This window comes from Ascidia mentula, chromosome 3, assembly GCF_947561715.1.
Source record: "Ascidia mentula chromosome 3, kaAscMent1.1, whole genome shotgun sequence".
Taxonomy (NCBI): domain Eukaryota; kingdom Metazoa; phylum Chordata; class Ascidiacea; order Phlebobranchia; family Ascidiidae; genus Ascidia; species Ascidia mentula.
Window position 1 is genome coordinate 1,155,107 of NC_138568.1, and position 11,187 is coordinate 1,166,293.

Genomic DNA, 11,187 nt, shown 5'->3' on the forward strand with positions numbered 1-11,187 from the left:
TGCACTGTTACAAATAACTGCCGCAGTGAATTGTTGGCGTCCTGTATGGGTAAGTATTTGCAGCATTAAAACATCACGTATAAGACAGAAAGTTCAACGACCGAGGCACAAAGTTTCGGAAAACATTCGCCATGTCTGCTTTTCCACGCGAACGCGCGATGTCGGTTTTGGCTGCGTGAATTCCAACAAAAAATTGGCTCACAATCGCCACCAAGTGTTTGATAGTACGCAGTTTTATTAGTGGACACTTTCCAACAATCAAGACCTTGCTTGATGAACTTGATCTGATTTGAAATGGTTTTAACGTTTGCAAAAATACATGAGCAATGTTCTTCAAATCGGAATCGAATTTTGAAAAAATCTGAACCTGATACTTTTAATTCTCATTCTGTTGTGCAAATATCGCATAAATCAAATTTGGTGAATGCAATCGTTTAAGATTTGTCAAAAACGTTAAAAAACGCGGAACAATGGCATGTCAAAGTATTGGAGACACAGACTCTGCTGCACCACCTTGTGGCTAAACAATTTATAACACCGTGCTCACTAGTGGAGCTAAAGCTCGTGATTGTTGGTTGGTTTTTGAATTCCTGGTTTTTAGCCACAAGAATTCCGGGAAATTGGCGGCATCAGTTAAGCGCCTTCCAGTAATATATAATTACGAAGTTAAATTAGTGCAATCAGGTCAAATTTCTATTGTGTGCGCAAATCAAATCTTACTTTCCCACATAAACTGCAAAATAATAGTCCATGTTATGGCGTTAATTATTTCCTTCGCTTCGGTTGCATTTTGGTTCTACCAGTTGCCCTTGTGGTGATGACGTAGCAATAATATATCTTGGTACATTTTAAGATGCATGCACTTTCATCATCAACTGTGTTACCATCAAGATTCAATGACGTCATCCGAAGAAAGGGGAGTTAAAAATTATTATTGCAATGTAAGATTTCCAAATTTTTAGTTTTTTAACATTCCATTCGTAACAAGGGGTGTGTATGTGTATTTTTAGTAGAATTTGTTTGTATTTACTTAAAAAATGAATATTACTTGTGTGGAGAAATCTATTTTCGTCCAGAAAAATTGTTGCTGCTTTTGTATGCCCTTATAAATTCTGCCATGAGTGGCTAAAATTTCAGTCACAAAGCTAAAAAACAAGTTACTGGTTTCTTAAGTTGTGATATGGAATTTGCAATCTTACAGATTCCACCACTTGTCATCTTACAACTCCCCCAGAGACAGATTCTCAATCCACTGAATACATGAGGCAATAGCAGATGCACTTTCATCACCAACTACATCAATCAAACTTTTTGTAGTTCGTCGCGACGGAACCCCGTAGTTTAAAGTCTATCACTGGATTTAGCTGCATACACAGTTATTGAACAATCTCAAACCAGAAGATGTTTCATCTGAAATCCTTTTTAACGTGACAGGGAACTTCGTTGAATCGCGGTCTAGTTTGCCACAAACAGGACCAAGTTATAGTGATTTCGTTTACAGGAAACGAACCAAAAGATTTTCAATAATTGTGCAACACCCTTTGTATCTTCGTTTAAAACCTTTCCATGGAAACCATGCAGCACTTGTAAGAAAATAAAGTATGCAAACGGAGTCAAACTTATGGAGGCGAAATTTAACTAAACAAGAACCAACTCTAACAGGTGAGGAATTCCTCAACAAACTTATAAAGTATACACAAATTTATAAAGTATAGTTGGAACTTGTACCTCTTTTCAGAATTCACAAGTCTCTCGTTCACTTGCCTGGCACTGGCAGTTGTCTTCTTGTAAATCCAAAAATACGCAACTGCCACAAACATGAAGGCCAGGAAGTTAAGAGTAATAATAGCGATAGAATATCCCTATGCCTTGTCGTTGGTTGTTACATACAGTTTGCTGATGCAAACACTGCTGCTGCTATAATATCTACACATAAACCATTTTGTTGCGATAAAACTTCGTGCTAAGAAAAAAAGATTTCGCGCGAAGAAAAACAAACCCCAAATATCCGGAAATATCAAATAGCTCAGTGTAATTGTAATCCCCTCAACGACAATTTCTTACTAGAGAAGTCGACTGCGACATTGTCAAAAAACGGATTCTCATTCATCCAAGCTTTGGTTTCAAACAAATGTTCAAGTTGAGTTGTGAGTGGAATAAAAGCAATTGTAAACGAGAATGCCCAGGAGAGGATAATGGAAAGGATGACTGTTTTCAATTCCGGTTTCAAGGATGCATCGAATGGCTGAAACACAAGAAAAACACATGTTTTCATTTAAATGAATAAGTTAGCAAGCTCAGTGGTCCTTTTAAAAAGAGGGACGGGGAATGCAGTTTGAATCCCGTCAATTGTTTTCCCTTTCTTTATCCTGCAGTTCCCAAATTGGGCAAAACTGCGTCATTTCAACAATGCTGGGGCATCCGGTTTAACGAAGTTGGCAACAGCTGACTTAACCGAATACAATTGTTTCACTTACGTTTTTCACAGCATAAAGTCGGAATATGGTCAACAGAACCATTGTAAACACCGATGTTTCGCTTGAAAGCAAAACCAATACCCCCATTGTGGTGCAACTTCCTCTTGATCTCCAAATAAGGTCATTGGCACAATAATCTCCGGAGTATTTGACACCAGCGGCGCCCAGCATGATCAGATAAACTCCCATGAGTAGATCAGAAACGGATAGATTCAAAACCAGCAGATGGTTTGTGCGAAATGCAGCAGATTGTGATTCTGTCGTCGCCAACGTCTTGCTTTCCATCACCATGACAACCTCAAAAACAAATTGTTTTTTTTACACACATCATCTTAATGTACAACGAGGCCAGAAAAAGCCTGGTTAAATTTACCAAATTTCCGGCAATGGCGAGCATCCCCATTATCCACACAATGGCTCGTAGAAATGGGTTTGCAATCAACTCTTATCGTGATGAAAATATGTTTTCGCTGATTACTTTTGTGTTTGTTGGGCACTCGTCTGACCAATCAGAGCAGTCGCCGACTCCATTAAACTTCTATGAATTTAAGAAAACTTCGTAAATTAAAGAAAACTTTTTAATTCGGTTTAAAAATCATGTTGCGAAATTACTGTGTGATGTTTAGTTAGTGAGCAGACTCACAACAAACTTTCCATAAACTAAACGGGTGGTAAAAAGATAAGAAAAAATCAAAGTAAATAAAATTATGTTAAATTATTACAATGTGTTTACCTTCTCCTTCTTAACGAACAATGGATCTTTGTTTTCGCAATAAAACCTTCCGTCATTTGTGCACTTTATTTCGTCACTTCGATCATCGCAGTTAATTGTGAGGTCACACACATCCGATTTGTTGACAGAAATCTAATGTTTAAGAAACGTTTTTTTGTTTCTGTCGCAGCGACATAAATGATGTGGAATTGTAAAAGTTATTAGTAGGGATGCACCGAAAGTTCGGTTTGCCGAATTTATTCGGCCGAAACTAAGGTTTTCGCAATTATTCGGTTTCGGCCGAATATTTCTGCAAAATTCGGCCGAAACCGAAACTTTTTTACTGCATGTAACGCTGATACGCAAAGTTTAGAAAAGGTTAGAATCCTTGTTTTAACTGTACGAATGTGTTGGTTGAAAGGATAAAAATCAAGTTATAGCAGTTAGAACAATACGCGGTTATTCTTCATGAGCCAAAAAAGGCTGTACGATAAGATTAGATCCAATCCAGCACATGTTTTGTTTAAATTTATTGCGTTGAAAGAGATGATATACCAAAATTAGTTTCGGTTTATTCGGCCGAATTAATTCGGCAACTTTTGCCGAATATTCGGTTTCGGCCGAATATAAAAATAGCTGTTTCGGTGCATCACTAGTTATTAGTAAAGCATGTATTTAACTAACGTTGTTGATATCATTGTGAATAAATAATGGGTATTGTGGGCAACAATACATAATAGTAAATAGATAATTAATGTTGGAAAATAAGTATTAAAAAAATCCCTTTACCTCTAATTAACAATGGAAATTAGTTGTTATTAAAACATTAGAACAGCAGTTGTAAACTGCAATGTAGTCAGCAACGGATATTTTTACTTTGGTTCCGTCCAACGCTGGACAGTAGAATCTTCCTTCCTTTGTGCACAATTCTTCTGGATATTCGTCACTTTTATCCTGGCAATCGATGAAACCGTCGCATACTTTGGACATAGCAATATTGAGAAGTCTGTCTGTTGTGACGCAGTGTTTCCGATGTGTGCAAAGTCTAGGATCTTCATCGTGGTCGAAACGTCGATATGTCCAACGATCGCCGATCCGATCACCGCAATCAACCATCGCACAGTAGTCTGTTGTCGAACCTCTTCCGCCCCCACCTCGCATCCTGTGAAAAACACATCACGTGGGTTTCTGGTATGTTTTTGTGCGAATATTTTGTTGCTCATGCTGAATGGAATATTTTGGTTAGGCCTATTATTTTAAACGAACCTTTTTATTAGATATTGTAGGAGCTTGTCAGGATTTCGTGGTTGTTACAAGAAAGGTTTCGTTAACAACGGCAACTGCTGCTCTAGTTCTGTTATTATTTCGAGCTGGAAATTACAATATCTAATATAGTACATTCTGTATTTTGGCAGTAGGCTACATTCTTCTGCCTGTTGGATGTGTGTGCTTGATTTTAATGTTTTCACTTGTTGTATCTTTGTTGTTTTTAGAATACTGATGATATTCTAAGTACGAAATATATGTTTTCTCACAATTACGTGTCTTGGATGATTGCGTAACAATCTAGGTCATTCCTAGTGATCACGTTTCCAACCTTATATATTTTCTATACCCCAAACTTCAAGGCTTTAATAATCCTAACTTTAGCATAGATTACCGTTTCAGTTTATTACGTTAAAATGCTGCTACCATCACATAAGCTCATTAACTGCATTCCACCAATTCATTCCGTTGTGTTTGGTGCTCTGTTCACTCGATAGGAACAAGTGAAATGCATAAACACAACGTTGGTTTCGCTTCGGGTTACTAAATGTGGTTTGTTCCATAAAGATGTAACAAACTACACTAAACAATACTTTAAGGTAACAAATAACCCGTTCGGACGATGTAGGTCAAAATCATTACGCGTTATTGGACACGCTTGTTTTAAATTAAAGTTTATGGAACAAGTTATAGTTAGTACTAAAGCGAGCTGCACTCTATTCTACGAGCGTGTATGTAAAACTAACGCAAAGCAGGAACACGCAACACAACATATCCGCTGCGTTACACCTCGCCACAATACACTGCATTGATGAAGGTCTAAGGAATTGCGCAAACAACTTAGTCCACATTATTTTATATAAACTGACTTCCGAATAAACATTAAGTTATGTATTCTCACTTACCGTACAGTCCCACCTCCCCTGTATGTAGTTGGTTGTTGTTGTTGAGCATTCGTTCTTCACTTCCTCATTCACACTGAAAATATTTGAATGTTTCGTTAACACGAGACCTATTTTCTGACTTCTGTATATTGTGTAATTGCCCCACATTCAATTGATGTCGGACCAATTTTCGGTAACCGGAACCAGCCGGATAATACACTTAAACTTACCGGATAACTGCAATAACATTTACGAGATAAAACCCACAGAAATTTTAAAAAATCTTGTTTTGGGGAAGCATGCAGCGTAAAACGTCACCTGCCGACGTGTTTAGGTTGTTTGTTACTGACTTAGTCAGTTGTGTGTTATACCGCACTCACTTAACAAGGTTATCTTGATTTGTGACGCAATTATACTATATCAATACAAGCAGAGCCATCATGAAGATGAACTGTATTTATAGCTGCTCAATACGCCTAAGGTTAGGAAAGGGTTTTATAGCATCCAAATACCGCAATGATGTAATAGGGAGGTTGAAGTAGCACAAACGGGTTGATTTTGCAAATTCCTTATTCTTTTTTGTGCGACTGATGATAAGCTATCCTTAACTCAGCATTCTTTGCAGGTAACAGCTATCTGTGTCGTATCGGCAGTTACACAAGCTTAAATAATGGGTAGGAAATTGCGGGATTCAATTTATCCGACAAGCCGTTCAGTCGTTTCCCCGTTATCGTTTGCAACCATCAACTCACTGTCATGACATGTTGTATCATTCAAGCTGACGAAGCAATATCACGTGTCTCAAGCGATACTGTCAAGAAGAACTCAAATTCCTTATCCAGGAATTGTATTTACGTGACTCTCTGCCCAAATTGTGGATGCATTCTTAATCCTGTAACTCGTTAACTTATGTACTTTTGATACCAACGGTGATAAAGTGCCTTATGATTAACAAGTCCTAACAATTTACGCCGGGAATGCCCCACGTGTCGATAAAACGTAATTTATCGAGGCAGTTGTTGACCCCTTGGCACGGATTGCTTGTGTCGGTTGCGCAACACGAAGTTCCCACTAATTGAATGTCGATTTTCGCAACGCCAAGATTAAACAAATTTTTCTTCACTTACTAATGAAACTTGCCACACTCGATTTTGCCAGATTGACAAAAACATTCGTCACTTTTATCCGGGCAATCAATGACGTCATCACAAACGCTTGACCTTGAGATGATCATGGGGTCGTTTGTACATTGGAAACATAACCGATGATTAAATGTGTGAGAACTACGAACATCCCTGTAGAAACACAAATTCCATGTCTGATAACAAGAGCGGAATTGTCATATCACTGTAGCTAAGTGTAAATAAAAATCGTACTATGTATTTGTAAATTCGTAATACTATGACAGAATTAACCGACACATACATTAAAACACAAAGATAACGCATCTATGTAAAAATGTTTTTACCTGACATCTCCATTTTCCGAGGTGTAACACAAATCAGATTTATCATCACAATCGGTAATGCCGTCCCATAGAAACATTTGCGGAAGATTGCATTTCCTGCCATTCCGAACACATTTGAATCCATGTCCATTATTCCAGTGTTGGAAAGCTGGACAGTCATTGCAAGGATCGCCATCACAAACAGTGGAACGTTTCCAACAAGCTGAATTCGGACACTGGAAGTGGGAGGGGCAGAGGTACTCACATGGGGAATTCCCCTGACAATGAGCAAGATTGTCGCAGATTTCATTTTTTGAGTTACAGGAAATGTTGGTTTGATCCATTGTGTTGTAACAGACTCCATTATTGTCGAAACAATTACAACGTGGTTTTGAACTATAATGAAAGTAATAGTTAATTTGCATCAACGAAATAAAAGGTCTTTTCAAAACTACCCAAAATACCCTGTATTGTTATTGCTGCACTGATGGGGGAATTTCCCATTACGACCGCATTCATCACTCATATCAGGGCAATCTATGACGTCATCACCAACACTTGACCTTGAGATGATCATGGGGTCATTTGTACATTTGAAACACAATCGTTCGTTTAGGGATGAAGCAGTATGAATATCTCTGCAATAACAAGTTTGTTTATGGATGCAATATTTTGCCACAAGCTATAAGTTATTGCCGTTCTTTTTAACATTTATGACCATTAAAATTTACAACAAAGCTCCTTTGACTAAATCTATATTCATCTTTGCAAAGGTTTCGTTTTCTGTTTTCACAGCAATAGGAAGAGTGAAGCCCAATAATAGTAAGAACAGGAGCACAGAGGGAGAGGGGAGACTGTGGCAGTGCTGGCGCATATGCAAAAAACAATCAAAAACGAAATACCTGACATCTCCATTCTCCGAGGTGTAACACAAATCAGATTTATCATCACAATCAGCAATGCTGTCCCATAGAAACATTTGCGGAAGATTGCAATTCCTGCCATTCCGAACACATTTGAATCCATGTCCATTATTCCAGTGTTGGAAAGCTGGACAGTCATTGCAAGGATCGCCATCACAAACAGTCGAACGTTTCATACAAGCTGAATACGGACACTGGAAGTAGGTGGGACAGACGTCACAAGGCGTTTTTCCAACACATTTGATTATTCCTTTGCAAAACTCCTTCACTCTTAGGGCGCATACTTTTTTTGAAGTTCCAAAGTCAAACTTGTTGTCGCAACTGTAACAAAAGTAATGTATTACGTCATATAACAATAGCTTCGCGAGATTTGTGTTTCCAAATGTTTAAACACGAAGAGTCTCCAAAGCTGATAATCTGTAAATGTTGTGGGTTTGTTTTAAAATAACCAAGATTATTACTTATCTCAACATGTAGATTCTTGAAACTGCTTGGGTGTTTTTGCTCGTCTATTACTACTTGGACAAATCAGATAACACGAATGTAGGGAACATATTTAAGTGCTTTCACCTTATGTAACGACTGGTTGGGTTTTTAGGATAAGTGCGAAAGTTGACCGGTTTCTCATCACTTTTGTCCCTGCAATGGGGGTGACGGTAATAATTATCACAAAACCACACAGCCCTTATCTTCATCCCATCATCGCAAGTGAACTCTGCAGAAAACACATGAACGTAAATCGATTTGAAATCATTCGTCAACATTTATAAACCCAAGTAAATGATATTTGAAACTTAAATTTAGCGAATAACTAAAAAAAACCTCTGTCTTAGAACCCAAAGGCTTTGGGTCTTGCTCTTCACCTAATATTCGTAAAACAATCCAAGATCGACGTTGACCGAAAGGTACCACAAAGTGGAGACTAGTGTGCCTGCTAGTGTGAAAGCTAGCACAGTGCCACACAACAGCTGCACTGATGAGACCTTACAGGTCGAAACAGTGCGTGTACACACCCTGTCTGCAGCTTTGCAATCCATGGTTGTTTGTGATTAACGCATGTTTGTCTGTAATAGCCAACCTACCTATGGGACATCCCCAATACAAAGTGGAATAACAACAAATATCGCTAGCTGAAGTGCGTCTGCAACCTGTGTTTGTTGTTGCGTGAATGAAACGTGAGAAATCAATAAATTGTTTTTTGATGTAAATTAATCGAATATTCTGTTCTTCCCACACGAACCGATGCCTCAAGGATCGGTGGAAATTCCTGGTTTAAAGCTGGTGGATTTTGCCCTCGTTCGTCAGACTTGGAACGCACGGTTTTTCCCCAGAAATACGAGGCCATTTATGCTTTATGATTATTGTTCGTGTGCGCATAGAAAATCTCGTGCAATATTTATTTGATTTTACTGGTAGAGATCAGTGCCGCAGTCCAAAGCTGCAGAATTCTAAGTTTTTTTTAACCCGAACTTTTTTTGAATAGATTGAGGGAGATTGCTATTGGGTCACCCCTATATGGTAGCTTAATACAAGTAATAGCAAAATGCATACTTGGTTCCTGAGCTGAAGTGAGTGAGATCAGGATTCCAGCAACAACTACCTTCAACCAATACCTGATAAAACACAAAGAGTTTGTATCTTACATTGTCATGTTCCTATATTGTCTTTGGTCTCACAAACCTTGCTCTCATGTTTAGTTTGAAGTCAACAAGACGGATCCCGCCCTGTCTCAAAACCTCCCTCTGACCAACCAACAATTGCAAATCTTAAAGGAACATTTTATCTCGTTAAAAATTATTAATAAAGAATCTAACATTTCATTTTACTCTCGTACGTGGTCGATGTTTGAAGAATTTTTTAGCAAAAAAACAACAAAATATTCTAACCCTACATGAAAAATATTTGTCAATCCCACGAATGTTTTTCGGAAATGATTTAAAACCACTTTCTCTACGTAAGCAATCTTCCAAGTTTTGGATGCGATTTCCAAAACCTAAATCACGGCAGCAACCAAACATAGACCGACATTTTTATACAAATGATTTATATTTTTTTTACCACCTGACATTTATAACTGGCATTTCCTAATCCATTTTCCTGCCTACGTTTGGTCAACATCCTGGCAAATTAAGACGTCGTTGTGTCAAATGAGTTTAGATACATTCAAAATTCCTAATAATCACTAACGTTGAAAAGGTTTTCCTCATCATTTGTCAATTAAAGCATTTTTATGTTGGAAATACGAATATCTTTATCGCCGGAGTAAAAAACGCACACAGCCAAATTGCTGTCAGGCGTGTTAGTTGCCGTTAATTCCAGACGTTTTTCTTCGCCTAAACGTTAATTTTCGTTTTTGGTGCTTGGTAATTTACATTCTTCGGCTGTTTCTGCTTTGCCTGAACGTAATAGTTTTTCCACAAAAGGATTTACGGCCGCGATACACGCGTTTTAGTAAATTACTCCTATCTGAACTAAAGCATTTTCAGCCAATCGTTACCCGCAGCATTGTGACGTCAGACCCATTGTTGACGCGAAGTCGGAACCATGAATAAGTTTTTTTAGTAACTTCCGGGCTCTTCATGTAGGGGAGGGCAAACCATTCTTTCCACTCAGACATGGGCTATAACTCTTGAGTCAATTTATCAAAGAACTCGACATATTCTATTTTACCACTTTGCATGCAAGTCACTCAATACAATCGAAACAAGTTTAGCTCCACTTTCTTCACACATTGCATGTGGCTCTCTTCAAGATGCGACAATATCTTTTTATCCAAATACTTCCAGTAATTTAACAACTCATCATTATCGTGTCTGTTGATGAATCCTTAGTGATGTTGAAGGATTTTATCAGCTTGTAAACTCTTATCTTGATTCAATACGCTCTCAAATGTTTTAAGTTTGGAATTTAAACCACGGCGCAGCAAATATTCTTTAACAATCGAATCGAAATATACAAGCCCATTCGTCCAAGACATTTTAACCCTTACCACTAAAATAATTTACCCAAGGGACGCTCTTTCCGCTATCATTTCAGCGAAATTAAAAAACGGGAAATCCGTAATTCGTCACGTATCACTACACACAATTGCACATTGCAAAACGACAACATCCTAAACTCAATACAGCCCCAAATAGCGATACAAAATCAGAAAAAAATTATGATAATTAGGGATACATTTTACGATTTCACATTCAAAACAGTCGTTTATCTGCAAATTACAACATTCCATTTGATTGTTGACGTCACAGGTAACAAAGGTTGTGTTCTGAAATATCCGAATTTCACAAAAGTTCCGCAAGGCATTTTAAGTAGCTTGTTTAATGGGACCACCCTCTTGCTTTTGCGTCAAAAGAGGCGAGGCGCCAGGCAGCTGTGGCTATTTGAAAAAGGTTTAGAACCATTCTGAATGTAAGGATAGGAGTGCAGATTGCTATACAAACCGGAACAAGACCAACTTGGATGCCTGGAACTGCGT